Source organism: Gorilla gorilla, chromosome 3 (genome assembly GCF_029281585.2).
Source record: "Gorilla gorilla gorilla isolate KB3781 chromosome 3, NHGRI_mGorGor1-v2.1_pri, whole genome shotgun sequence".
Taxonomy (NCBI): domain Eukaryota; kingdom Metazoa; phylum Chordata; class Mammalia; order Primates; family Hominidae; genus Gorilla; species Gorilla gorilla.
The window spans coordinates 59644636-59670348 of record NC_073227.2 but is presented as its reverse complement, the minus strand read 5'-3'; the positions used below and the strand labels follow the sequence as shown (position 1 = coordinate 59670348).

Here is a 25713-nt window from a genome sequence, read left to right as displayed (position 1 = left end):
TATGCCATAAATATCTATAACAAAAACTTCTTATAATGCTAGCCCCTTTATCATCTCTCTAGATCAAGCCACCCTTTTTTTTTTGCAAAATAATAGCAGTAGCCTTTTAATTCATAAACCAGCTTCTATTTTTCTCTTCTTCAGTCTACCCTTAAAACAACATTTCATCTCATTAAATCAGGAATTAGATTACAACAAATCTGAAATAAGTGTTTATTTCATCTCAATTTGAGCCAATTCCATAGAATATAGGGTAATTATAAATCCAAGTTTGCCCACAAGACTACTGATTTACATTTTTTGTCCTAATCCATATATTAAAAATGCCGCTTTTCATTATTTCAAATATTCTATTAGATGATAAATGTATAGTTATTTGGTGAAATCCAATTACTGCTAAATCTTTTTTTCTCATCTTGTACCACTTTCCACCCCAACTATTCAGCATCAGCACCATTCCCTACATGTCCTTGCCTCAAAGATTTTTACTTGCATCTTCCATTTTCTCTGCCTGGAACCCAAACATCTCTTGTCTGCATCTCTCGTTTCCTCAAGATTTTTGATAAAATTTCAACTTATAAGTGAAAGGTTGTTTTATTTATAGTAACACTATTCTCCTCACACTTCCACGCAATACACTCCATTCTCTAACTCTGCTTTATTTTTCCATGACAGATTATACTACCTTTTGACATGTAAAATGTTTGCTTATTTTTTCTCTTTACTCATCCTACTAGAATAAAATTACATTGGGAGCAGGAATTTGTACTTGTTCATTCACCTCCATTGGTGCCTGTCACATAATACATACTCAATAGAAATATGTTTAATTAAAAAAAAGGCCAACTATATTGAAGAATATTATGCATGAATGATAAAATTTATGTAAAATATTAATACATAAGGAAATGGTACTATATGCTAGTCCACACACAGCAAACTTTTGATGATAGTTTTTGAGGAAGAAGAAAAAAAGAAAAATATGGCTGGGAGTGGTGTCAATGGTCATTTCAGCCTTATCTGAAATATCTTTATTAACCTTTATTAACAAAAGATAGGGTAAGTATGAGCAGCTTGACAGTTTTACATTCACAACAGTGGAAAAACTAATATTTTCTTATCATTCTTTGCACTTTTCTGTATTTTGATTTCTTGAAAGTGTTATATGTATCAATTATTATCCCTCTTATAAATTGAATAGCAGAGAATTGTGATTTTTTTCTCATTCACCAGTTAATCATTTATAAAGTCTTTGAGAAGATGCAAATTGATTTGAAGAAAATGTTTATTAAGCCAACATACCCTTTTGGATATTGCATTTAGTGAAAAATATTGAAGCTAAAATCATAAACTAGAAGTAAACAAATAAGGTTCCAGGGTGCTATTTTCTCTGTAATTGAAAAAGTACCTTTTATTTTAAATTACATTAGCAATTCTTACTAAATTGCTCTCCTAGTGTTTGCTCCTGGCATAGCTCTTGCTAGCTCCTTACTTTCACCCATGTCTCTCTAACCCTTACTCAATAAGCTCCTTCTGTCATTTTCCTGAGCATGAAAGGAAAATCATATATTACTGAAGTCATTTAACTTCCAAGTATTTTCCTCATGAAGGCAATAAACATAAGACTCTGTTCCACCAATCTCACAGAACTGACATTCTGTTTGTGAAAAGAATTTTATGAATTCTAAATCATTATATGCTCATTAGGTCTCATCATTATTCTCTAGGAAAATAACAATTCTCCTAAAATTTAGTGATAATTTTTATAGGGGAGAAGATGTGAAAGAAAATTAAAGATAAATACAGGGGTTAATAGAGACAGATTTTTCCACTGACCCTAAATTAGTAACTAGACTAGTAACAGGAAATCCTCAGCTGAAGCTCCTCTCCAGGTCTTTGACACAAACTTCTCTTTTATTCACTTTCTTTGGTACTAATGTAAGCTAAATATGTTTCAGGTGGCTCACAGAAAGTAATATATTTTAAGTGTTTGTTTTTAATAACAATAATAAGGTACTTAGAAGGTTCCATTGATGGGAACTTTACTTGAAAACAAATAATATAGAACCACAACTGGATACCATGTCATTGCCAATAAAAATAATTTCAGCAAACCTAGAAAAGGCAAGCAATGGTTTGGGATTTTTATCTTTTTATCTTTCTGATACTGAAGAATCTATAAAAATCAATCAAGCAACTCAAAAGAAATGAAAACTTTAAAGAAATTGTTTTTCAAGTATACACACAGAAATAATGAAAGATACCAAATTACATAGAAACATGTACATTGTAATCAGAAATACTTCAATTGGAGGCTACATTTTCAACAAATTACATTCTATGAAGAAAGGCTAAAATTATCACTAGATATGGTGATAATATCATTCTATCCAAAAAATAAAGTAGAATCTACTCTTTCAATGATTATTTTTTCTTTTTATGATTTAGTTTCTTTCTAGAATAAAAAAATATTTTGAATAGAATGAAGCAGTGATATGAAACAGAATGATAGCACACTAGCAGAAAACTGATTTTTATGCATGAAAAGAAGATAGCCTGTGCAGTATTTCTGTCTTCATTTACAATCAATTCCACTCAAATGGCTGCATAGAATGACTACCATGTGCAAGACACATCATTACAAATAAAAGATTTCCTTGTCTTCAACTTTAAGATATCTTGTGACTAAAACTTTCCAAAATTAGAATCTATGTTTTCAACATTCAATAATTAGCTATAGTTATTCCAAAACTATTTCTAGAACTTGCCATATTGAAGCTTTAAACATGTCTATTTGAACTTCATTGTCACCCAGTTTATGTCTTCAGTATATGGAGTGATTTATCATTTGATATTAGTGAAAAATAATGTTTTTGTTTTTATCACCTGGTTTATAAGGCATCTACTACAAGGGGCTTGAAGTGCAGAGATTTGTCAGTTTGTCATTACATCCAAGGTGCCTATCATAGCACCAGATAGTAAGAAAGCACACTGAATTAATAAATGAACAAAGTAAATTCCAAACTTTTATTGAAGTATTTAAAATACTTGATAAATGGAAAGATAATCCTTTCCAAATTAATTTAGAGATTCCATCTAACTGTAATCTACTTTCCCATGAGGTCTTTCTAGAATTTTCCAAGGCGATTCTAAAAGTTATACAAAAAGAAAATAATAATTGCTAAGACATTTTTTAAAAAGGATGACTAGCGTCAGGGTGCGGTGGCTCATGCCTGTAATCCCAGCACTTTGGGAGGCTGAGGCGGGTGGATCACCTGAGGTCAGGAGTTTGAGACCAGCCTGGCCAACATGGTGAACCCAGTTTCTACTAAAAATATAAAAAAAATAGCCAGGCTTGGTGGTGCACTCCCATAATCCCAACCACTCAGGAGGCTGAGGCACGAGAATCGCTTGAACCCAGGAGGCGGAGATTGAAGTAAGCCAAGATTGTGCCATCGCACTCCAGCTTGGGCTACAGAGCAAGACTCTGTCTCAAAACAACAACAACAACAAAAACAACAACAACAACAAAAACAAACAAACAAAAAGCTTGACTAGTGGTGAGATATTTCTTCTATATTAAAAGCTAAATTTACAATTATCCAAAAAAGTTATGGTATATATATATATTAATAGCATAGAATAGTTAGCCTGATATATTAGAAATTATATATACAATAAAAGTAGCATCACTAGAGTAAAACAAAAGTTTGACTTTTAAATATATTGTACTGAAACAATTGGTTAACCACTTAGAAAAAATTAAATACTTTCTTCACACTTTACCTCAAAATAGATTTCAAGTGGACTAAACAAATGCAACAAATAGAAACATTAAAACCTGTAGGTAAGTATTTGTTGAACTCTCAGAATGGACAGTAACTTTCGATTAATTTGTAAAGGAAGAAGGTCAACTGGTTTTAGTACATACAATTTTAACACATCTATATTTCAAACTAATTAATAAAATTAAAAACAAATGACAAAGGTGAGGAAGACAACTGTAACAACTATGAAAGTTAACATATCCTTAATAAATATTGAGATATAAAATTAATTTTAAAAATAACTTTTCCACACCCAGTTAATCTACAATGACCATGATCAAATCACTCTCAAATGGGAAGTGATGAAGGCAACTATAAAAAATATCCAACATCACTAATGAAGAAATGTAAAATAAAATACCAGATATGATTTTCCACCTACTAAGTTTATAAACTTTTTTGCAAAATGATAATATTTCATTGTTCTGTGAAATCAGTGATACAGGCATTCTTATATCAGGCTAATGAAGAGACCACATTAACCTTACCCTTTGAGAAAGCACTTTTAACAGGGATAAGAGGACAGCGACATTTCCTTACATATGTGTAGAGCTTATGAAACCGTGACATAATGTCATAGCTAAATATGTGCTGTCTGCAATCACAAAATAATTTCAAAACAAAACAATTTCTTCTATTTCTATAACATTTTTATGGAGTTATATCTTAGACCAGATTAATATTTCTTTCTTTTTTTATTTTATTTATTTATTTTTTTAGACAGAGTCTTGCTCTGTCACCCAGGCTGGAGTGCAGTGGCACAATCTCAGCTCACTGCAAGCTCCGCCTCCTGGATTCACGCCATTCTCCTGCCTCAGCCTCTGGAGTAGCTGGGACTACAGGTGCCCACCACCACGCCCGCCTAATTTTTTTGTTTTTTTTCAATTAGAGACAGGGTTTCACCGTGTTAGCCAGGATGGTAGATTAATATTTCTTAAAATTATCCTTTTTTTTCCACTATCTGATCCCTTACTCTGAAAAGGAAAGCTGCCCTCTCCAACACATCATGAAAGAACACACTATACCAGCCCAGCAGTATGTCCCTCTACACTTTCTTCCTGCCACCCTCCAATTCTGCACCAACAAAATAAAAAAAAAAATAATGGATCTGGCAAATCAGGACATTAGGGAGAAGAGAGTGAGTCAAGAGAATTAAAGGAATAGAACTAGAATTTTCTTTCATTAGTTGGGTAGATGAAAGACTTAGGAACACTCCTAAATTAATATTTTGTTCTACCACACAAAGGAAGCAATCAATATACTCCACAAGATTCTTGTACAAAAAGGATCCACATGCAGCATTTAAAGTCTGTCACATGCATCCGTGTGAAGAGACCACCAAAAAGGCTTTGTGTGAGCAATAAAGCTGTTTATTTCACCTGAGTGCAGATGGGCTGAGTCCAAAATGAGAGTCAGTGAAGGGAGATAGGGGTGGAGCTGTTTTATAGAATTTGGGTAGGTAGTAGAAAATTACCATCAAAGGGGGTTGTTCTCTGGCAGACAGGGGTGGGGATCACAAGGTACTCAATGGGGGAGCTTCTGAGCCAGGAGAAGGAATTTCACAAGGTAATGTCATCAGTTAAGGCAGGAATTGGCCATTTTCACTTTTTGTGATTCTTCGCTTGCTTCAGGCCATCTGGATGTATATGTGCAGATCACAGGGGATATGATGGCTAGCTTGGGCTCAGAGGCCTGACATTCCTGTCATCTTACATTAATAAGAAAAATAACATAAAATAGTGTTGAAGTGTTGGGGCAGCAAAAATTTTGGGGGGGTGGTATGGAGAGATAATGGGCAATGTTTCTCAGGGCTGCTTTGAGCGGGATTAGGGGTGGTGTGGGAACCTAGAGTGGGAGAGATTAAGCTGAAAGAAGATTTTGTGGTAAGGGGTGATGTTGTGGGATTGATAGAAGGAGCATTTGTGGAGAAGGTGAGACTGACTAATGAGAAGGAGAAAAACTGCCATGAGGGATAGAAGATGGAACACTAGCTGCTTTTTTAGCTACCTTATCAGCATAAGTGTTGCCCTGAGTGATGGGATCTGATGCCTTTTAATGGCCCTTGCAGTGAACGACTCCAGCTTCCTTCGGAAGTAAAGCGGCCTTGAGAAGAGTTTTTATTAAAGAGGCATTAATGATGGAGGACCCTTGCATAGCAAGGAAACCTTTTTCAGCCCATATAACAGCATGGTGGAGCAGGATATGGAAGGCATATTTAGAGTTAGTATAAATATTGATGCGTAGTCCCTTCGCAAGAGTGAGGGCTCAAGTTAAAGAAATGAGTTTGGCTTGCTGAAAGGTAGTAGAGGGAGGCAGAAAGTATATGCATCAGGTGTGAGAGAGAACATACATTTTGGAAGTTATGAGAACTGTAAAGAGTGAGTTGAGCATAGTTTGTGATTTTCAGGGCCTCTAAAAGTATTAGAGCAGTGGCAGCCGCCACATGCAGACATGAGGGCTAGGCTAAAACAGTAAGGTTAAGTTGTTTGGACAGAAAGGCTACAGGGCACAGTCCTGGCACTTGTGTAACAATTCTGACCACAAAGCCCGGCACTTCGGCTGTGTGCAATAAAAAAGGGTTGGGATGAGTTAGGGAGAGCTAGTGTGGGAGCAGCTTTTGGGACTGTTTTTAAAGAATGGAAAGAGGAGTGGGGAAAGGATTTAGGATTTATGGGGTTAGCTAGGTTTCTTTTTGTGAGTTTATATAATGATTTAGTCAGGATGGTAAAACTAGGTATCTAAAGGTGGAAGTACCTAACCATGCCTAGGAAGGAAAGGAGTTGTTGTTTTGTAGAAGGGGTTGGGTTTGAGAGATTAGCCGGACATGATCAGCAGGGAGAGCACGTGTGTTTTCATGAAGAATTATGCCAAGATAGGTAACGGATGAGGAAGAAATTTGGGCATGACTGAAGTAATGGGGGCTGTCCATGAAGTCTTGCCGCAGTACAACCCAGGTAATTTGCTGAGCCTGATGGGTGGGTGTCAGGGTCAGTCCAAGTGAAAGCAAAGACAGGCTGGGATGAAGGGTGCAAAGGAATAGTAAAGAAAGCATGTTTGAGATCCAGAACAGAATAATGGGTTCTGGAGGGGTTGTAGAGGGAGGTATTGAGGATAGGAGAGTATATGGGTTTGGTACCACGGGGTGGATAGGCAAAACAATTTGGCTGATAAGGTACAGATCCTGAACTAACTTGTAAAGCTTGTCCAGTTTTTGGAGGGGTAAAATGGGGAATTGTAAGGAGAGTTTATAGGCTTTAAAAAGGCCATGCTGTGACAGGAGAGTGATAACAGGCTTTAATCCTTTTAAAATGTGCTGTGGGATGGAATATTGGTGTTGAGCAGGGTAAGGGTTATTAGGTTTTAATGAGATGATAAGGGGTGTATGATCAGTTGCCAAGTAGGAAGTAGAGAAGTAGAGGTGTCCTATACTTGTGGATTAAGGTGGGGAGATACAAGGGGAGGATGCGAAGGAGGCTTTGAACTGGGGAAAAGGGCAGCAATGAGGTGTGGCTGTAGCCCAGGAATAATCAGGGAAGCAGATAATTTAGTTAAAATGTCTCAACCTAATAAGGGAGTTGGGCAGGTGGGCATAACTAAAAAGGAGTGCATAAAAGAATGTTGTCCAAGTTGGCACCAGAGTTGGGGAGTTTTAAGAGGTTAAGAAGCCTGGCCATCGATACCCACAACAGCTATGGAGGCAAGGGAAATAGGCCTTTGAAGAGAAGGTAATGTGGAGTGGGTAGCCTCCGTATTGATTAAGAAGGGGACAGACTTGCCCTCCACTGTAAGAGTTACTGAAAGTGTCTGTGATGGTCCAGGAGGCTTCTGAGCTGATCAGGCAATGTCAATCTTCAACCGCTAAGCCAAGAAGATCTGGGAAAGAGTTAGTCAGAGAGCCTTCGGCCAGAGTTCCAGGGGCTTTGGGAGTGGCTGCTGGGCAAGTTAGACTGTCCAATTTCCAGTGGGGTCCCGCACAGACGCGACATGGCTTAGGAGGAATCCCGGGCTGCGGGCATTCCTTGGCCCAGTGGCCAGATTTCCAGCACTGAAGTAAGATCCTGGGAGAGGAGGTCCTGAAGGATGCTTGACTGCTGCAGCTTAGGCATTTTGAATTTCTTGTGTGCTGGAGATGTGGCTGGGGTTTCTCTCACAGTGGAGGCAAGGAATTGCAATTCAGAAATATGTTGCTACTTGGCTGCCTCTACTCTATTATTGTACACCTTGAAGGTGAGGTTAATTAAGTACTGTTTTGGGGTTTGAGGGCCAGAATTTAATTTTTGGAGCTTTATTTAATGTCAGGAGTGGATTGGGTAATAAAATGCATATTGACAATAAGACGGCCTTCTGACCCTTCAGGATCTAGGACTGTAAAGCATCTCAAGGTTGCTGCCATAAAAGCCATGAACTGGGCTGGGTTTTTATATTTGATGAAAAAGCGTCTAAACGCTAACTGATTTGGGAGAGGTCAAATAAAGAAAAAGGAGCATTAACCTGGACTATGTCTTTAGTTCCAGCCGCCCCTTTTAAGAGGAAATTGTTGGGCAGGTAGGGGAGGGCTAGTTGCAGAACGAAACTGTAAACTGGACCAGGTGTGAGGAGGGGAGGTAATAGAAGGATTATAGGGTAGGGGAGTGGAGGCTGAGGAAGAATTGGAGCCTGGTTCAGCCTGGTGGGGAGTGACCTGAGGAGCAGTCTGGGGATGAGGGGAGAGGTCAGATGAGTCAGTAGAAAAGGAAGATTGAAAAGACTCAGCGATGCCTGGGGTTGGAACTGAGGGGACAGGCAGGGAAGAGAAGGAGGTTTTGGGACAAGTTGTATTGGGAACAGAGACTAGGGAGGGACTGATGTGTAAAAGAATGCATGGATGTTAGGCACATTAGACCATTTGCCCATTTTACGACAAGAATTATCTAGATCTTGTAGGATGGAAAAATTGAAAGTGCTGTTTTCTGGCTATTTGGAAACACTGTCAAGTTTGTATTGCAGTTAAGCAGCACTGCAGAAGAAAATAAGGTGTTTAGGTTTTAGGTCAGGTGTGAGTTGAAGAGGTTTTAAGTTCCTGAGAACACAGACTAAGGCAGAAGAAGGAGGAATGGAGGGTGGAAGGTTGCCTATCGTGAAGGAGGCAAGCCCAGAGAAAAGAGAGGGTAGAGACATGGAAAGAAGGGGTGGGGGGTGCTTACCCCCTAGGAAAGTGGTGCTTGCCACTAAGGGTGAAGGATCAAGGCAGGCATCCCTGCGGTGATCAGACACCTCTGAAACGTGGGTGAATAATCAAGCAGGTGTCCCAGCAGTGATTAAACACCATGGGAAGACTGTCTTCCAGAGTCCATGACCGGCGCCGGAGTTTTGGGTTCACGGATAAAATGTGTCTCCTCTATCTCTACCAGAAAAGGAAAGGAACTGAAATTAAGAGAAGGGAGAGACTGAAGGATGGCACCATGATTGAAAGGAGAAAGAGGTTAAGGGATAGTGAGAGAGGCTGGAGAAGAGAGTAAAAAGAGGCCACTTACCTGATTTAAAATTGGTGAAATGTTCCTTGGGCTGGTTGGCCTCAAGACCAGAGGTCGTAGGTGGATCTTTCTCATGGAGCAAAGAGCAGGAGGACAGGGGATTGATCTCCCAAGGGAGGTCCCCTGATCCGAGTCATGGCACCAAATGTCACATGTGTCCATGTGAAGAGACCACCAAAAAGGCTTTGTGTGAGCAATATAGCTGTTTATTTCACCTGGGTGCAGACAGGCTGAGTCCAAAAGGAGTCAGCAAAGGGAGATAGGGGTGGGGCCATTTTATAGGATTTGGGTAGGTAGTGGAAAATTACAGTCAAAGGGGGATGTTCTCTGGCGGGCAGGGGTGGGGGTCACAAGGTGCTCTGTGGGGGAGCTTCTGAGCCAGGAGAAGGAATTTCACAAGATAATGTCATCAGTTAAGGCAGGAACCGACCATTTTCACTTCTTCTGTGATTCTTCACTTGCTTCAGGCCATCTGGATGTATATGTGCAGGTCACAGGGGATATGATGGCTTAGCTTGGGCTCAGAGGCCTGACAATGTCTATGTCTATCAGTAGGTTAGAGATTAAGTAAATTATAAATCGTTCACACAGAAAATATTATACAGTGATTAAAACGTATGTATTTGAAGAATAATTAATTACATGAGAAAAATATAAGTAGAAAAAAACCAGAATAGAAAATGTATTTCCAATATGACAATATTTTTACAGGGAGAAAACTGAAAGAGGTACACCAAAAATGTTGCTATCATATTCTAGGCTTTTTCTTCTGATTCCTTGTACATTATGTATTTTCTAATGCTCTGGAAGTAAATGTATTTTATTTTAATATTTTAAAGGTAAAATGAAAATATAGACAAATGATACTTTTGAATACTGGGTTTTATTTTCATCTCTGTATCCATACTGATATAAAAAAGGTGGCTAACTGCCAGTCGTTCCAAGTTACGAAGAAGTTAAAGCAGTAAATTTTCTTCCATTACATACAGTTAAGCATTAACATTCCTGTTGTTTTTATCTCTGCTATTAGTACAGCAGTGAGAGGAAACAGCATAATCATGAATCTAAACTCAGGATGATGACTGACAATCTGTTGGTTAAAGAAACTAATTTACCTAGCATAAGTCTAAAGAGGGACCAAAGAACTAATTTATCTTTTGATATGGTCCCAATTCTAAATCAGATGAGAAATGGCAATGCATTAGTCTATGTCTCTGATGTCACAGTTCTAATTTAACATATTACTGAGAAGATAAATCTTTGAATACGTCTTGCATAAATAACATATTGTTGTAAGTCCATTAATAAACCATGAACAATTAGCCTGGGAACCTCTAGCACTCTTTTTTTTTTCATTTTATTCTTACAAAATATTAAGTATATGCAAATATTTAAAGAGTATATTTAGGGAATAAAAAAATAGTGATGCATGGATGCTGACTTTTAAAATCTCTGTGTAACCTTCTCTATTTAGCTGTAAATACTTTCCTAAATTTTGTATTAATTATGTGCTTACTGTTCTTTCTTGATTTACTAGATGTTTGTATCTCTAAAATTATTCTGTTTAGTTCTGAATGTTTTGAACTTTATATAATGAAATGTACTGTATTTATCTTTCTGTAATTTTTTCCTTGACTTGATTTTATGCCCCAGAGAGACTTCTTTGTTCATATATTGATAAAATAAATGCAATTTTTCTTTTCATTGGGTAGATATTATTCCATTTTAAGAACACAGCACATGTAATGTATCTTCTTTATTATTATCTTTCCTATTACTGATGGATTTGATTGGCGGATCTGAGTAATTTACTTTTTTTCTCTTTTTTTTTTTTTTTTTGCTGTGACAAGCAATGTTGCTTTGACATCTTTTACATGATTCATGGCACCCAGGAAAAATAGTTCCTAGCATATATATCTAGCATATATATCTAGAAGTGGAATTGTTGGGACATAGGATAATTGATGTTTTCTAGAGGATTTTTACCTAAAAAATACTTGATTTATTTTATACATTGCTAGACTTTATTTGCTGACATTTTTAAATTTTGATTCTAGGTTCATATCTCAAGTTAGCCTGTATGTTATTTATCTGTAATGTTCTTCTTAGGTTTTGATATCAATATTATATTAATATTACAAAAATGATCAGAAAAGTATTGCTGTTTTTTTCCCTAAAAAAAGCATTTAAAGTGATCATTATTTGTTCTTGAATATTTTGTGGCTATATTTAATTAAACTACATGGACCTAAGGAGATTATAGTTTTAAAGTTTTAAACTAATGATTTATATTTTAATTGTCATAGGAATATTTTACCACCCAGGTACAATATTTAATTGTAATAGGATTAATTTTTATAGAATTATATAATTACTATTTATTATTATAGATTATTATAGTCTTTATGTTTCTTGAACACTTTAAGTTTTAAAATTATTGGAATTGATATTTAATGGCAATGTATTTTTATAAACTATTGTATCTGTAGTTACCTTAACATTTCATTCTTAACGTTTTTGTGCTTCTTTGCTTTTCCCATGATCAAACTTTTCAGAGAATCACCAATACAGTAAAGGGTACCAATCATTTTTTGGTACCCTTTACTGTATTTATGTTTTATGTCTTACTATATTTTTGATTAATTTTCTTCCTTCTTCTATAACTTTTGAATTTACAACCAATATGGTTTGGCTGTGTCCCCATCCAAATCTCATCTTCAATTCCCACATGTTGTGGGAGGGACTGGATGGGAGATAACTGAATCTTAGGGGCAGTCTTTCCTGTGCTTTTCTCCTGATAGTAAGTCTCATGAGATCTGATGGTTTTAAAAATGGGAGTTTCCATGCACAAGCTACCTCTCTGCCTGCTGGCATCCATGTAAGATGTGACTTGTTCCTCCTTGCCTTCTGCCATGATTGTGAGGCTTCCCCAGCCACGTGGAACTGTAAGTCCACTTAAACCTCTTTCGTGAATTGCCTAGTCTCAGGTATGTCTTTATCAGCGGCATGAAAACAGACTAATACAGTAAATCAGTACCAGTAGAGCGAGGTACTGCCGGAAAGATGCCCAAGAATGTGGAAGTGACTTTGGAACTAAGTAAAAGGCAGAGGTTTGAACAGTTTGGAGGGCTCAGAAGAAGACAGGAAAATGTGGGAAAGTTTGGAACTTCCTAGAGACTTGTTGAATAGCTACCAAAAGCCTGATAATGATATTGACAATAAAGTCCAGGCTGAGGTGGTCTCAGATAGGGATGAGGAATTGTTGGGAACTGGAGCAAAGGTGACTCTTGTTATGTTTTAGCAAAGAGACTGGCAGCATTTTGCCCCTGCCCTAGAGATCTGTGGAAGTTTGAACTTGAAGAAAATGATTTAGGGTATCTGGAGGAAGAAATTTCTAAGCAACAAAGCATTCAAGGAGTGACTTCGGTGCTATTAAAGGCATTCAGTTTTATAAGAAAAGTAGAGCATAAAAAGAAAATTTGCACACTGACAATGTGATAGGGAATAAAAAAACCATTTTCTGAGGAGAAATTCAAGCTGGCTGCAGATATTTGCATAAGTAACGAGGAGCCAAATGTTAATCCCAAATACAATGAGGAAAATGTCTCCAGGGCATTTCAGAGGTCTTCACAGCAGCCCCTCTCATTACAGGCCCAGCGGCCTAGGAGAAAATGGTTTTGTGGGCTGGGCCCAAGGTCTCCCTGCTGTGTGCAGTCTAAGGATTTGGGGCCCTGTGTCCCAGCCACTGTTGATTCAGAGGGTAGAAGCCTCAAGCCTTGGCAGCTTCCATGTGCTGCTGAGCCTGCAGATGCACAGAAGTCAAGAATTGAGGTTTGGGAACCTCTGCCTAGATTTCAGAAGATGTGTGGAAATGCCTGGATGCCTACGCAAAGTTTGCTGCAGGGGTGGGACCCTCATGGAGAACCACTGCTAGGGCAGTGCAGAAGGGAAACATGGGGTCAGAGCCCCACACAGAGTCCCTACTGGGGCACTGCCTAGTGGAGCTGTGAGAAGAGGGCCACCATCCTCCAGACCCCAGAATGGTAGACAGCTTGCACCATACACCTGGAAAAGCCAGACACTCAATGCCAGCCAGTGAAAGCAGCCAGGAAGAGGGCTATACCCTGCCAAGTCACGGGGTGGAGCTGCCCAATGGACCATGGAAACGCACCTCTTGCATCAGTGTGAGATGTGAGACATGGAGTCAAAGGTGATCATTTTGGAGCTTTAAGAATTTGACTGCCCTTCTGGATTTGGACTTGCATGGGGCCTGCGGCCCCTTTGTTTTGGCCAATGTCTTCCATTTGGAATGGCTGTATTTATCCATTGCCTGTACCCCTAGTGAATCTAGGAAGTAACTAACTTGCTTTTGATCTTACAAGCTCATAGGTGGAAGGGACTTGCCTTTTCTCTGATGAGACTTTGGACTGTAGACTTTTGAGTTAATGCTGAAATGAGTTAAGACTTTGGGAGACAGTTGGGAAGGCATGATTTTTTGAAATGTGAAGACATAAATTTGGGAGGGGCTGGGGTGGAATGATATGGTTTGGCTCTGTCCTCACCCACATGTCATCTTGAATTCCCCCACGTGTTGTGGGAGGGACCAAGAGGGAGGTAACTGAATCATTGGGGCAGATCTTTCCCATGCTGTTCTGATGGTAGTAAGTCTCACAAGATCTGATGGTTATTATAAGGGGGAGTTTTCCTGCACAAGCTCTCTCTTTGCCTGCTTTCCATATAAGATGTGACTTGCTCCTCCTTTCCTTCTGCCATGATTGTGAGGCTTCCCCAGCCTCGTGGAACTGTAAGTCCAATTAAACTTCTTTCTTCTGTAAATTGCCCAGTCTCAGGTATGTCTTTATTGGCAGTGTGAAAATGCACTCATACAACAACTTTGGTTTTTAACTTTTTAAATTGATACCTGCTTTATTCCTTTCCACCTTCTATTTTTCCTAATAGATACAACCAATGCTAATAACAATTTTTCCTTACTTGTACACAAATTTTGATACTATGCGCTGTTTTGTTGTTGTTTACAGTTTTATATTTTTTTCTTAATTTGCATTTTAGGATTTTTTTCTTTGAACCATGAGTTATCTATTTTCTGACACATATGTGTGTGTATGTGTATATATATCCATATGCGTGTGTGTTTATGTAATATATATATATATGTATATCCAAATCTGTTAGTTGTATTGGTCAAATCTTCTACGTTTTTAAAATTTATTATCTGCTTAACCTATTAGTTATTAATAGAAGTGAATTAAAACTAATGCTGGATTTTTAAACTTATCTTTATAATTTCTGCCAGTATTTGCTTTAAATATTTTTGAACCTATATTATTAGGTGATTAAGTTTATTATTATTATTTTGGGGTGAAGTGAATACGAATATGGTCTAGAGGTATCTTTATGCTTTTTAATACTTACTGTTTTGCTTTAAAGTCTATTTTGCCACATATGTTTATGTCAGCTTTTCTTTGGTTAATATTTACTTTGTGTATCATTTTTGCTATTTTTCTACTTTCATTTTCTGTAGTTGTGATTTAGACTAAATAGCATTGTAATATATTCTGACAGTCCTTGTGTGCCAAATAAAGAATTTACTCATTTTATATCTGAAATGATATTCTAAGACTATTTTCTACCATTTTATTTTGGCACTTCAATTTCTTTCATCTTTTCTGTATTCTTTTTTCCCTTTTCTTTCATTTGAATTAATTATTTTCTTCTCCCATTTATATTTGTCTACTAGATTGAATGTTATGCAATCTGTTTTTAGTTTTTAATAATTTACTTATACATGTTAACATGAGTAAAGTCTAAAGCTCTAAATGTAAAAAATAATAAAGAATCACAAATTAGTTAACATGGGAACATCTAAATAAATATTGACAGTAAAATAATAATTTATTTCAGGTTTTAAAATATACATATGTAATAAAATACACATATGTAATATGTAATAAAATACTGGAAAACAATAGCATACAAGTTGGGAAGATGGAATTATATGGAATTAGGTGTTCTGATTCTAACACATATATTATGAATTATGTATTATTTAAATATAAATTACATAACAGTATATAAGTCAAGATATCTCTGCGTAACCATCTACCCACAGTTAGTCAAATTCAAAGTTAAGGGCAAAATTCTCCACAAGACTGCCTTCACTTTAAATACTAGCCACAAGCTCAAAGATTCTCATGGCCACACTCACTTCTAACCAGTGGCTACAAAATAGGGATTCCAACAGCACTCTTAGTTTTAGTAATTCACTAGACCAATTCATAGAACTCAGCAAAGCTCCATACTTTTAATTACAGTTTTATTACAGAAAAAAGAATCAAGTTAGAACTAGTCAGAATAAAGATACATAAGGAGAAATCTGGAAGCGTTTCAAAAGTGAAACTACTATAGTCCTTGGGGACATGTTTGCCCTTCCAGCGTTGAAGTATCATTATAACCAAAGAGTACTGTCAACCAGGAAGGTCATGTGAATTTTGGTCTATAACTTTAATTAGAGTTTCCTTACCTAGACATAATAGAATAATTGCCCGTATGACTCAGGTTCAGCCTGCTAACTTGCCTGGAGTTTGGGCTGATATTACATAACCTAAACTTCTAATCACATGGTTTGTCTTTCTGGCGTGGCTAGACTTTATCCTAAGTCATCTCATTAACATAAACCATCTAGAGCTCACCATGGGTCACCTCATAAGCATAAGCTATCATTTGTGGTCTGAGAGGTCCAACATAAATAATAACGACACTCCTTATCACTCAGGAAATTCCAAGAACTTAGAGATTACCAATAACTGAAGACAAAAGCCAGCCAAATTATTTATTATATACTAAGAGAATTTTTTAAAAATGTATAACTACTCAAAAAGAAGAGAAAACAACATAAATAAAAATATAACATTAATAAATTAAAAAGTAGAAGACAAAGGACACAAAACGAGAACATAGAAAAGGTAACACAAAAAGCAAAACTGCACTATGCTAGATTTGAACTTATATTTTCTAAATACTCAAATTGAGTGACAAAAAATGATATACCTAGACTTAAAAGAAAACTAACATGCAGTTTATAGGAGACATACCTAAAATGTAAGAATAGAGGAGAAATAAGAGTAAAACAATAAAAAGAATTCTAACACTAATCAAAAGAATGCTTGTGTAGCTATATTAATATCAGGCAAACTTGTGTCATGGGGAGTTATTGTACAGATTATTTCATCACCAAGCTATTAAGCCTAGTGTCCATCAGTTATTTTTTCTGATCCTCTCCCACCTCCTGCCCTCTACCCTCTGATAGCTACCAATGTGTGTTCTTCCCCTCTTTGTGTTCATGTATTCCATGGTGTATCTGTACCACATTTTCTTAATCCAGCCTGTCATTGATGGACATTTAGGTTGCTTCCATGTCTTTGCTATGTGAATAGTGCTGCAGTGAACATACATGTGCATATGTCTTTAAGGTAGAATGATTTATATTTCTCTGGGTATATACCCAGTAATGGGATTGCTGGGTTGAATGGTAGTTCTGTTTTTAGGTGTTTGAGGAATCACCACACTGGCTTCCACATGGTTGAACTAATTTACACTGTCACCAAAAGTTTATAAGCATCACTTTTTCTCCAAAACAACATCAGCATCTGTTTTTGACTCCTTAATAATAGCCATTCTGACTAGTGTGACATGGCATTTCATTGCAGTTTGCATTTCTCTAATGATCAATGATGTTGAGCTTTTTTTATGATCATTTGCTGCATGTATGTCTTCTTTTGAAAAGTGTTCATGTCCTTTGTCTACTTTTTAAAAGGGTTAATTTTTTTTTTGTAAATGTGTTTGTTTCTTAAAGATGCTGAATATTAGACCTCTGTCAGATGCATAGTTTGCAAAAATTCTCTCCCATTCTCTAGGTTGTCTGTTCACTCTGTTGATAGTTTATTTTGCTGTGCAGAAGCTCCTTTGTTTAATTAGATCCTACTTGTCAATTTTTGTTTTGGTTGCAATCGCTTTTGGCATCTTCTTTGTGAAATATTTGCCCATGCCTATGTCCTGAATGGTATTGCTAAGGTTGTCTTCCAGGGCTTTTATAAATTTTGGGTTTTACACTGAAGTATTTAATCTATCTTGAGTTAATTTTCGTATATGGTGTAATGAAGGGGTCCAGTTTCAATCTTCTGCACATGGCTAGCCAGTTATCCCAGCATCATTTAATGAATAGAGAATCTTTTCCCCGCTGCTTGCTTTTGTCAAGTTTGTCAAAGATAAAATAGTTGTAGGTGTGCAGCCTTATTTCTGGGTTCTCTATTGTCTTCCATTGGTCTGTTTGTCTGTTTTCCTACCAGTACCATGCTGTTTGGGTTACTATAGCCCTGAAGTGTAGTTTAAAGTTGGGTAGCATAATGCCTACAGCTTTGTTCATTTTGCTTAGGATTGTCTTGGCTATTCAAACTCTTTTTTGGTTATATATGAATTTTAAAATAGTTTTTTTTCTAGTTCTGTGAAGAATGTGAATGGCAGTTTAGTAGGAATAGCATTGAATCTATAAATTTCTCTCAGCAGTATGGTCATTTTTAAGATGATGATTCTTTCTATCCGTGGGCATGGAATGTTTTTCCATTTGTTTTTGTCATCTCTGATTTCTTTGAGTGGTGGTTTGTAGTTCTTGTAGGGGTAGTTCACCTTCCTGGTTAGCTGTAACCCTAGGTATTTTATTCCTTTTGTGGAATTATGAATGGGAGCTTGTTCCTGATTTGGCTTTAGTCTTGCCTGTTGCTGGTGTATAGGAATGCTAGTAATTTTTGTACATTGATTTTATACCTTGAGACTTTGCTAAAGTTGTTTATCAGGTAAAAAGCCTTGGGGCTGAAACTATGGGGTTTTCTAGATATAGGATCATGTCATCTGCAAACAGGGATAGTTTGACTTCCTCTCTTCCTATTTGTATGCTCTTTATTTCTTTCTCTTGCCTGATTATTCTGGCTAGGACTTTCAATACTATGTTGAATAGGAGTGGTGAGACAGAGCATTTGTGTTTTGTGCCATCTTTCAAGGGGAATGCTTCCAGCTTTTGCCCATTCAGTATGATGTTGGCTGTGGCTTTATCATAGATGGCTCTTATTATTTTAAGGTGTGTTCCTTCAGTACCTCGTTTATTGAGAGTTTTTTAACATGAAGGGATGTTGAATTTTAGTGAAAGCCTTTTCTGCATCTATTGAGATAGTCATCTGATTTTTGTCTTTAGTTGTATTTATGTGATGAATCACACTTATTGATTTGCATATGTTGACCTAACGTTGCATCTGAGGCATAAAGTGTACTTGATTGTGGTGGATAAACTTTTTGATGTGCTGCTGGATTCAGTTTGCCATTATTTTGCTAAGGATTTTTGCATCAGTGTTCATCAGGGATATTTGCCTGAAGTTTTCTCTTTTTTATTGTGTGTTACTTCCAATTATGTGATCGATTTCAGAGTATCATGTGGCAATGAGAAAAATATATATGCTGCTGTTTTGGGGTGGAGAGTTCTGTAGATATCAGGTCAATTTGACCCAGTGCTGAGTTCAGGTTCTGAATATTTTTGCTAATTCTCTGTCTTGATTATCTGTCTAATACGGTCAGTGGGGTGTTAAAGTCTCCCAATATAATTGTGTGGGAGTCTAAGTCTCTCTGAAGGTCTCTAAGAACTGGCTTTATGAATCTGGGTGCTTCTGTGTTGGGTGCATATATATTCAGGACAATTAGATCTTCTCATTGAATTGAACCCTTTACATTATGTAATGCCCTTCCTTGTCTTTTTTTTTTAATCTTTGTCAATTTAAGGGCCGTTTTGTCAGAAATTAGGATTGCAACCACTACTTTTTTTTCTGTTTTCCATTTGCTTGGTAGATTTTTCTCCAACCCTTTATTTTGAGCCTATGTGTGTCATTACATGTGAGATGGGTCTTCTGAAGACAGCATAGCAATGGGTCTTGTTTCTTTATCCAGCTTGCCACTCTGTGTCTTTTAATTGGAACATTTAGCCCATTTACATTTAAAGGTAGTATTGATATGTTTGGATTTGATCCTGTCCTCATGATGTTAACTGGTTATTTTACAGAGTTGTTTATATTGTTGCTTTATAGTGTCACTGGTCTGTGTATTTCAGTGTGTTTTTGCAGTGGCTGGTGATGATCTTTCCTTTCCATATTTACTGCTTCCTAATTAGGAGCTCTTGTAAGACAGGCCTAGTGATAACAAATTCCCTAAGCATTTACTTGTGTGAAAAGAATCTTATTTCTCCTTCACTTATGAAGCTTAGTTTGACTGATATGAAATTCTGTGTTGAAATTGCTTTTCTTTAAGAATGTTGAATATTGGCTCCCTCTGGAGCTCTTGGGCCTATCGAAGTTTGGAGAATCAGATGGGGAAGCAGGAAAAATAACTAATGGGTGTTGGCTTAATGCATGGGTGATAACACAATCTGAAAAACAAACCCCTATGACACAAGTTTACTTATATAACAAACCTGCACATGTACCTCAGAACTTCAAATTAAAATGTAAAAAATTCACACACACACACACACACACACAAAAACCAAAAAGGGTATCCATGGCTTCTATTATAAAATATTACTTAAATAATTGATAACTCAGTTAAAAACTCAGGTACCAATCCAATGGTTCTCAAAGTGTTGTCCAGTGACCCATGGGGTCTCTAAAACCCTTTTAGTGGCAAAAAAAAAAAAAAAACCTACTAAAAGTTTTGTTTTTCACTGCCATGTATTTATGAGGGGGGAAAAAAGCTATTTTCATTTAAAAAATGTCCTTACTGAGCAAAAAAATCCCATTAATTTCATTAAATCTTATCTGCTGAGCACACATTTTTAAATATTCTATTTTATAAAACATGAATTATGCATACAAAATTTCTGCTCCAAACAAAAGTATGGTAATTTTCTAAAGAATAAACACTTGTGCTGTTCTTTGGATTGTGAGCTGAACAAAACATAAAGAACCATTTACTTGAAAAATTGACTGACAAAATATTGTTATTTAGACTTTAGTAGGTGACAGACATTGTTTATTTCAAAAACAAATTATGAGTCTATGATTTCAAGGAAAACAACTGCCAGTACTTTTTGTGAATGGAAAACTTGTATCTGCCACCATGATCTCGAGTGCTTCTCAGTACTAAAAGGCTTTTATTATAAGTTTGGTGATGATATTAACAGATGTGATGAGGGATACTGTATAATGAAATGTATCAATATTTAGAAGATCTTCATATCGCTATTATTATCAAATTATCAATGTATAGTATTATAAAATCATGCATGGATAAAGATACATTTGAAGTGCAAAAGAGACCAACGAATTTTAACACAACTGAATAAAAGTTTTATGGATATGTTTTTAAATTCCACATTGTAACTGACTCTTATGGAACTACCAGTTGTCAAATTGTAGAATGCTTTAAAAAAAAGATTTTCTACAGTTATCTGAAAATGCTACTAAAGTACCTTTTCCTTCTTACACTACACATTCATATAAATTTAGATTTATTTTTCCCAACCTCATCTAAAACAGTAGAGCCCAACAGGTTTAATTCAGAGGCAGATGTGAGACTACTTAATCATTAAACCACACACTAAAGAGATTTGCAAAATTGTAAAGCAATGCCACTCTTCTCTCTAAATTCTTTTATTTTGGGAGATAGGGGACACTTTTTTATTAAAATATGCTATTTGTTTTGATATGTAATCCTTTAATATTATTTTAAATAATTTAATACAGATTTTTACATTTTTGAGTTTTAATTTCTAAGGTAGGTATTGATAGACATAACTCATGTAAACAAAAGTTCTTTGTGTTCTCAATAATTGTAAAGAGTTTAAAGAGGCCCCAAAAGTTCTCTGCTGTAGAACAACTTAACAAATAGTTTAAAAGTCTAGTTAAATTGACTTATTTAGCTAAGTACCTAACCACTTAATACTACACATTCTTTAAAAGTATATACATTTAGAAAAATTAATGAAATGCTGGGTCATAAAGGAACTCTCAACAAATCTGAAGGTACAGAGTACCTTGAACTACAGAGTATGTTCTTTGATCACAGGAGATTTAAACTAAAAATTCATTAGACAGTAACCATCATATGTTTAGAAATTAGAAAATGTACTTTTCAATAATCTGTGAGTTAGAGGAGAAATCAAATGTTGCTTACAAATTATTTAAACAAAATGGCAATGAAAACAGGGTATATCAAATCTTAGGAGATGCAGCTAAAGCCATAGTGACAGAGGAAATTATAGCCTTAATGCATATATTAGAAAAGAAGAAAAGCTAAAAATTGATGTTAAGCATTAATCTCCAAGTAAGATTAAAAAATAAGGGCAAATCAAAACCCTAACATTTTAGAATGGGAAAATTAATAGTTTTTTAAAAATTAAAAACAAAATACACAAAGAACCACCTTTGCTCACAAAGCCAAAGGTAGTTTTTTAAGTGTAAAGTCTGTTGAGGCATAATTTGCATACAGTAAAAGCCACCCTTTTCGAGAAGCAAATTCCATAAATTCTGACAAATACATAGTTATGTAACTAAGCACCTTATTCCCTTACCTCCCCACCCCCCCCAAATTCCCTTATACGCCTTTATGGTCAGTTTCTTCCCCTTACCAGAGTCCATGACAATCACTTATTTGTTTCCTGTATCTATAACTATAAATGGAATCATACAATATGCAGACATTCGTGTTTAGCCTCTCAGCACAATGAATTTTAGATCCTTCCATGCTGCTGAATTTATCAATAATTTATTTTTATTGCTGAGCTGTATTCCACACTACAGGATGCACCATAGGTTGTTCATCTATTCAGTAGTAGTTAGATATATAAGTAGTTTCCGTATTTTGTTGGTTATGAATATAGCCAGGACTGACCTCATGGGCATGTGACCTGTGCAGTTGCAGGGTGCCTGCAATCTGAAGAGCCTTATGCCTGGTTTAATGCTCTGTTGTTGCCATCTTGAAATTCTTAATGATTTTATGTTTAAATTTGTGTTTTGTAAATGAAGTCTGATGAGACAACAGAGCATGGGGTAGAGCAGAAGAGATATGTGCAATGTGTGTATCCACTGTCCTTGCTACCTGACTCATGTCCACAATGCCCCATAAGCACAGAATTCTGGTGGGCCTTGATGCTTCGGCATTCAGTGAAACTCAAAGCAAGTACAACTGTATGTCTACCACTGAAGCAGTGGTGCTGACTGTCCTGCCAAAACTGACATAAGAAATAGAAAACCTGAAAAATTTATTCTTAAAGAAATGTATAACAAAAATACTTTTCAGTGAAAATGTCAAATGGCTGTATTGCTGAATTACTCTAAACAGTTAAACAGACATTAATTCCAATCTTGCACATACTCTTTCAGGAAAAAAAAGGTGGAAATACTGTCAAATTCCTTGTATTAGACCAGAATAACATTGACATCCAAACTTAACTATGACTTTTCAAGAAGGGAAAAACTGCATGCCAGTCTTACTCACGAACATAAATTTAGAGATCCTAAATAGCATTTAAAAACTGAATCCAGCAATATACAAAAGGAACCTTATGACCTGGTTAGCTTTATTTCAGTAATGTAAAGCTGGTACGTCAATTCAATAATTAATCAATATAATTCACTATATAAGAAAATTATATAATCATTCCATTGATGCAAATAAAGCATTAACAAAATTTAAAATTAATGGAATAAAAATTCAGCAAATAAGGAACTGAAGAAAAGTTTCTTAACCTAAAAACACTATCTACAAAAAAAAGAAAAACACACCTATTATACTTAATTGTGAAATGTTGACAGAATTTCTTCTGAGATTAAAAATTAGAAATGGATTACCACAATTACCCTTTACAGTCAACATTGTATGGAGGTAAGAATATTGAATTAAAATAAAATTGTGAAGATTATAATCTATGAAGCAATCTGTCATTATTTGTAAGCTATGTAATTGCTCATGTAAAAAAATCCAGAAGAATACACATTATTAGAATAATTGAGTACAACATAGCTGCTGGATATTAAGTCAATATGGAAACACACTAAAAGTATAAAATTTAAACAATAGTATTTATGAGAATTTCAAAACATATTTAATGCTAAATCTGTGAATGACATTAGCAAGAGGGCAGAATATAAATACTCCAGATTGACTTGCTCACCACGAGAGGGCATGGGAAGCTGTTGATCAGAGTACAAAGTTTTGGATAGCTAGGGGAAACAGGTTTTGAGATGTATTGCACAGGAAGGTGACTGTAGTCAATAATAATGTATTGTACATTTCAAAATAACTAATGGAATAAATTTCAAATATCTCACCATAAAAAATGATAGGTAAGAGGGCTGATAAATATGTCAGTTATCTTGATTTAATCATCCCACATTGTATACATACATCAAAACATCACAGTGTCCCCATAAATGTATATTATAATGATTTTTAATAAAAATGTTAATAAAAATGAAATACAAAAATAGCTATTATTTCTTGACAAAAAATGCTAAACCTATGAAAATATTTTCAACAGGTTTACTCAGAATACTGTAAGTCCATTTTGAGATAACTAAAAGAAGACCTTAATAGAGTAATAAACTAAGTTCAAGGATCAGCAGGCTCAATATTATACTGACATTAATTCTCTATGGTGTGTTTACTAGTTTTCTATTGCTAAGTAACACATTATGACAAACAACAGATTAAAACAATACCCATTTATTATCTCACAATCCTATAGGTTAGAAGTTTGGGCTGGGCTCAACTATGTTCTCTGTTCAGGATGTTTTGAGACCAAAATTAAACTGTCAGCTACATTCTGAGCTAAAACTCACATAGTTGCTGATATATTTTAGTTTCTTGATGTTATAGGACCAAGATCCCTGCTGGCTGCTGGCCATAGTTGCTCTCAGCTCCTACAAGATGATTCTTAGGTCCTAATAGTATGCTATTCTCACAGCATAGCAACTTGCTTCTTTAAATCCGGCACGTAATTTGCACTATGCTACAATGAAGTCTTACTTAATGTAATGTAAACACATGTGTGACTATCCTATTGCATTGCTCATAGGACATAACTGAATCAAGGGAGAAACTGTAGCATAATATTCACAAGTCCTGCACATATTCAAGGGGAGAAAATTATACAAGGCATGTATATTAGGAGGTGGTAATCTTGGGAGCCATCACGGAGTCCAGGAGCAAAGACATCTGCTTCCCAAAGCATACAACCCCAATATAAATCCTAAATGTTTCTGAATAAAACACAGGGCCAGGCACGGTGGCTTACGCCTGTAATCCCAGCCCTTTGGGAGGCTGAGGGGGGCGTATCACTTGAGGCCAGGAGATTGAGACCAGTCTGGCTAACATGGCGAAACCCCGTCTCTACTAAAAAAAAAAAAAAAAAAAAAAAATTAGCCGGGCGTGGTGGCACATGTCTGTAATCCCAGCTACTCAGGAGGCTGAGGTGAAAGAATTGCTTGAACCCAGGAGGTGGAGGTTGCAGTGCGCTTAGATCACACTGCTGCACTCCAGCCTGGGTGACAGAGCGAGACTCCATCTCAAAAAATAAAGAAAGAAAAACAGAATCTAAAGTTAAAATGGAAATATAAAAATTGTGAAAAAAGAGACAAAAATGGTAGGATTAATGTTACTAAACATCAAAACATATTATAAAGCAGAAATTTTTCCATAAAAGGGCACTCATTTACTGAAACAATAAGAAATTCACTAACGAAAGGGACATGAGCATCCTCAAGACTCTCAGTGACAGCTGCCGTCTATTGGCCAGGACTCTGATAGGAGACAATATTACAGAACTAGGTTCCTAGATATCAAGGGTGAGGATGGAATAATAAAACAAAAAAAAAAAAGCATGGTGCAAAAAAAAAAGGTGCAATTATTCTAATGACTGTTAAGGATGGAGTAAAATTCAAGAATACAGATATGACTTAAAAATGGAGTAGTTTAGCAAAAATAAATTGGAAGGAAAAGATGTGGGAAATTCTCAGCCTATGCATATTGAAAAGATTGAGAAAGCCTGTTTGGGAGAGAATACTGGGGTTATGGCTAAATGGCCACTTGATAAGGTGAGCCAACCATGTCAGCAAAAGCCAGGGGTCAGAGATTATCAGGGCTGTCTTTCCCAACACAGGCCCAAACTGCAAGGGCATGGAGGACAGAGAGGTCTTAAAGTACGGGGTCATGTCTTCAGTTCAAGCAGACTAGGATGCTACTGCCCAGTGCCACAGGGGTAAACACATTCTTTTCTGTCACTCTAAAGAAGTTGGATCAGAAGTGATTCACATTCACAA

The 25713-nt window shown here is 36.2% G+C and overlaps 1 pseudogene; it reads right to left on the bottom strand.

The window, feature by feature from the left end:
- Positions 1-5687: 5687 nt before the first annotated feature.
- Positions 5688-24300, bottom strand: LOC134758400 (uncharacterized; annotated as a pseudogene).
- Positions 24301-25713: the final 1413 nt, after the last annotated feature.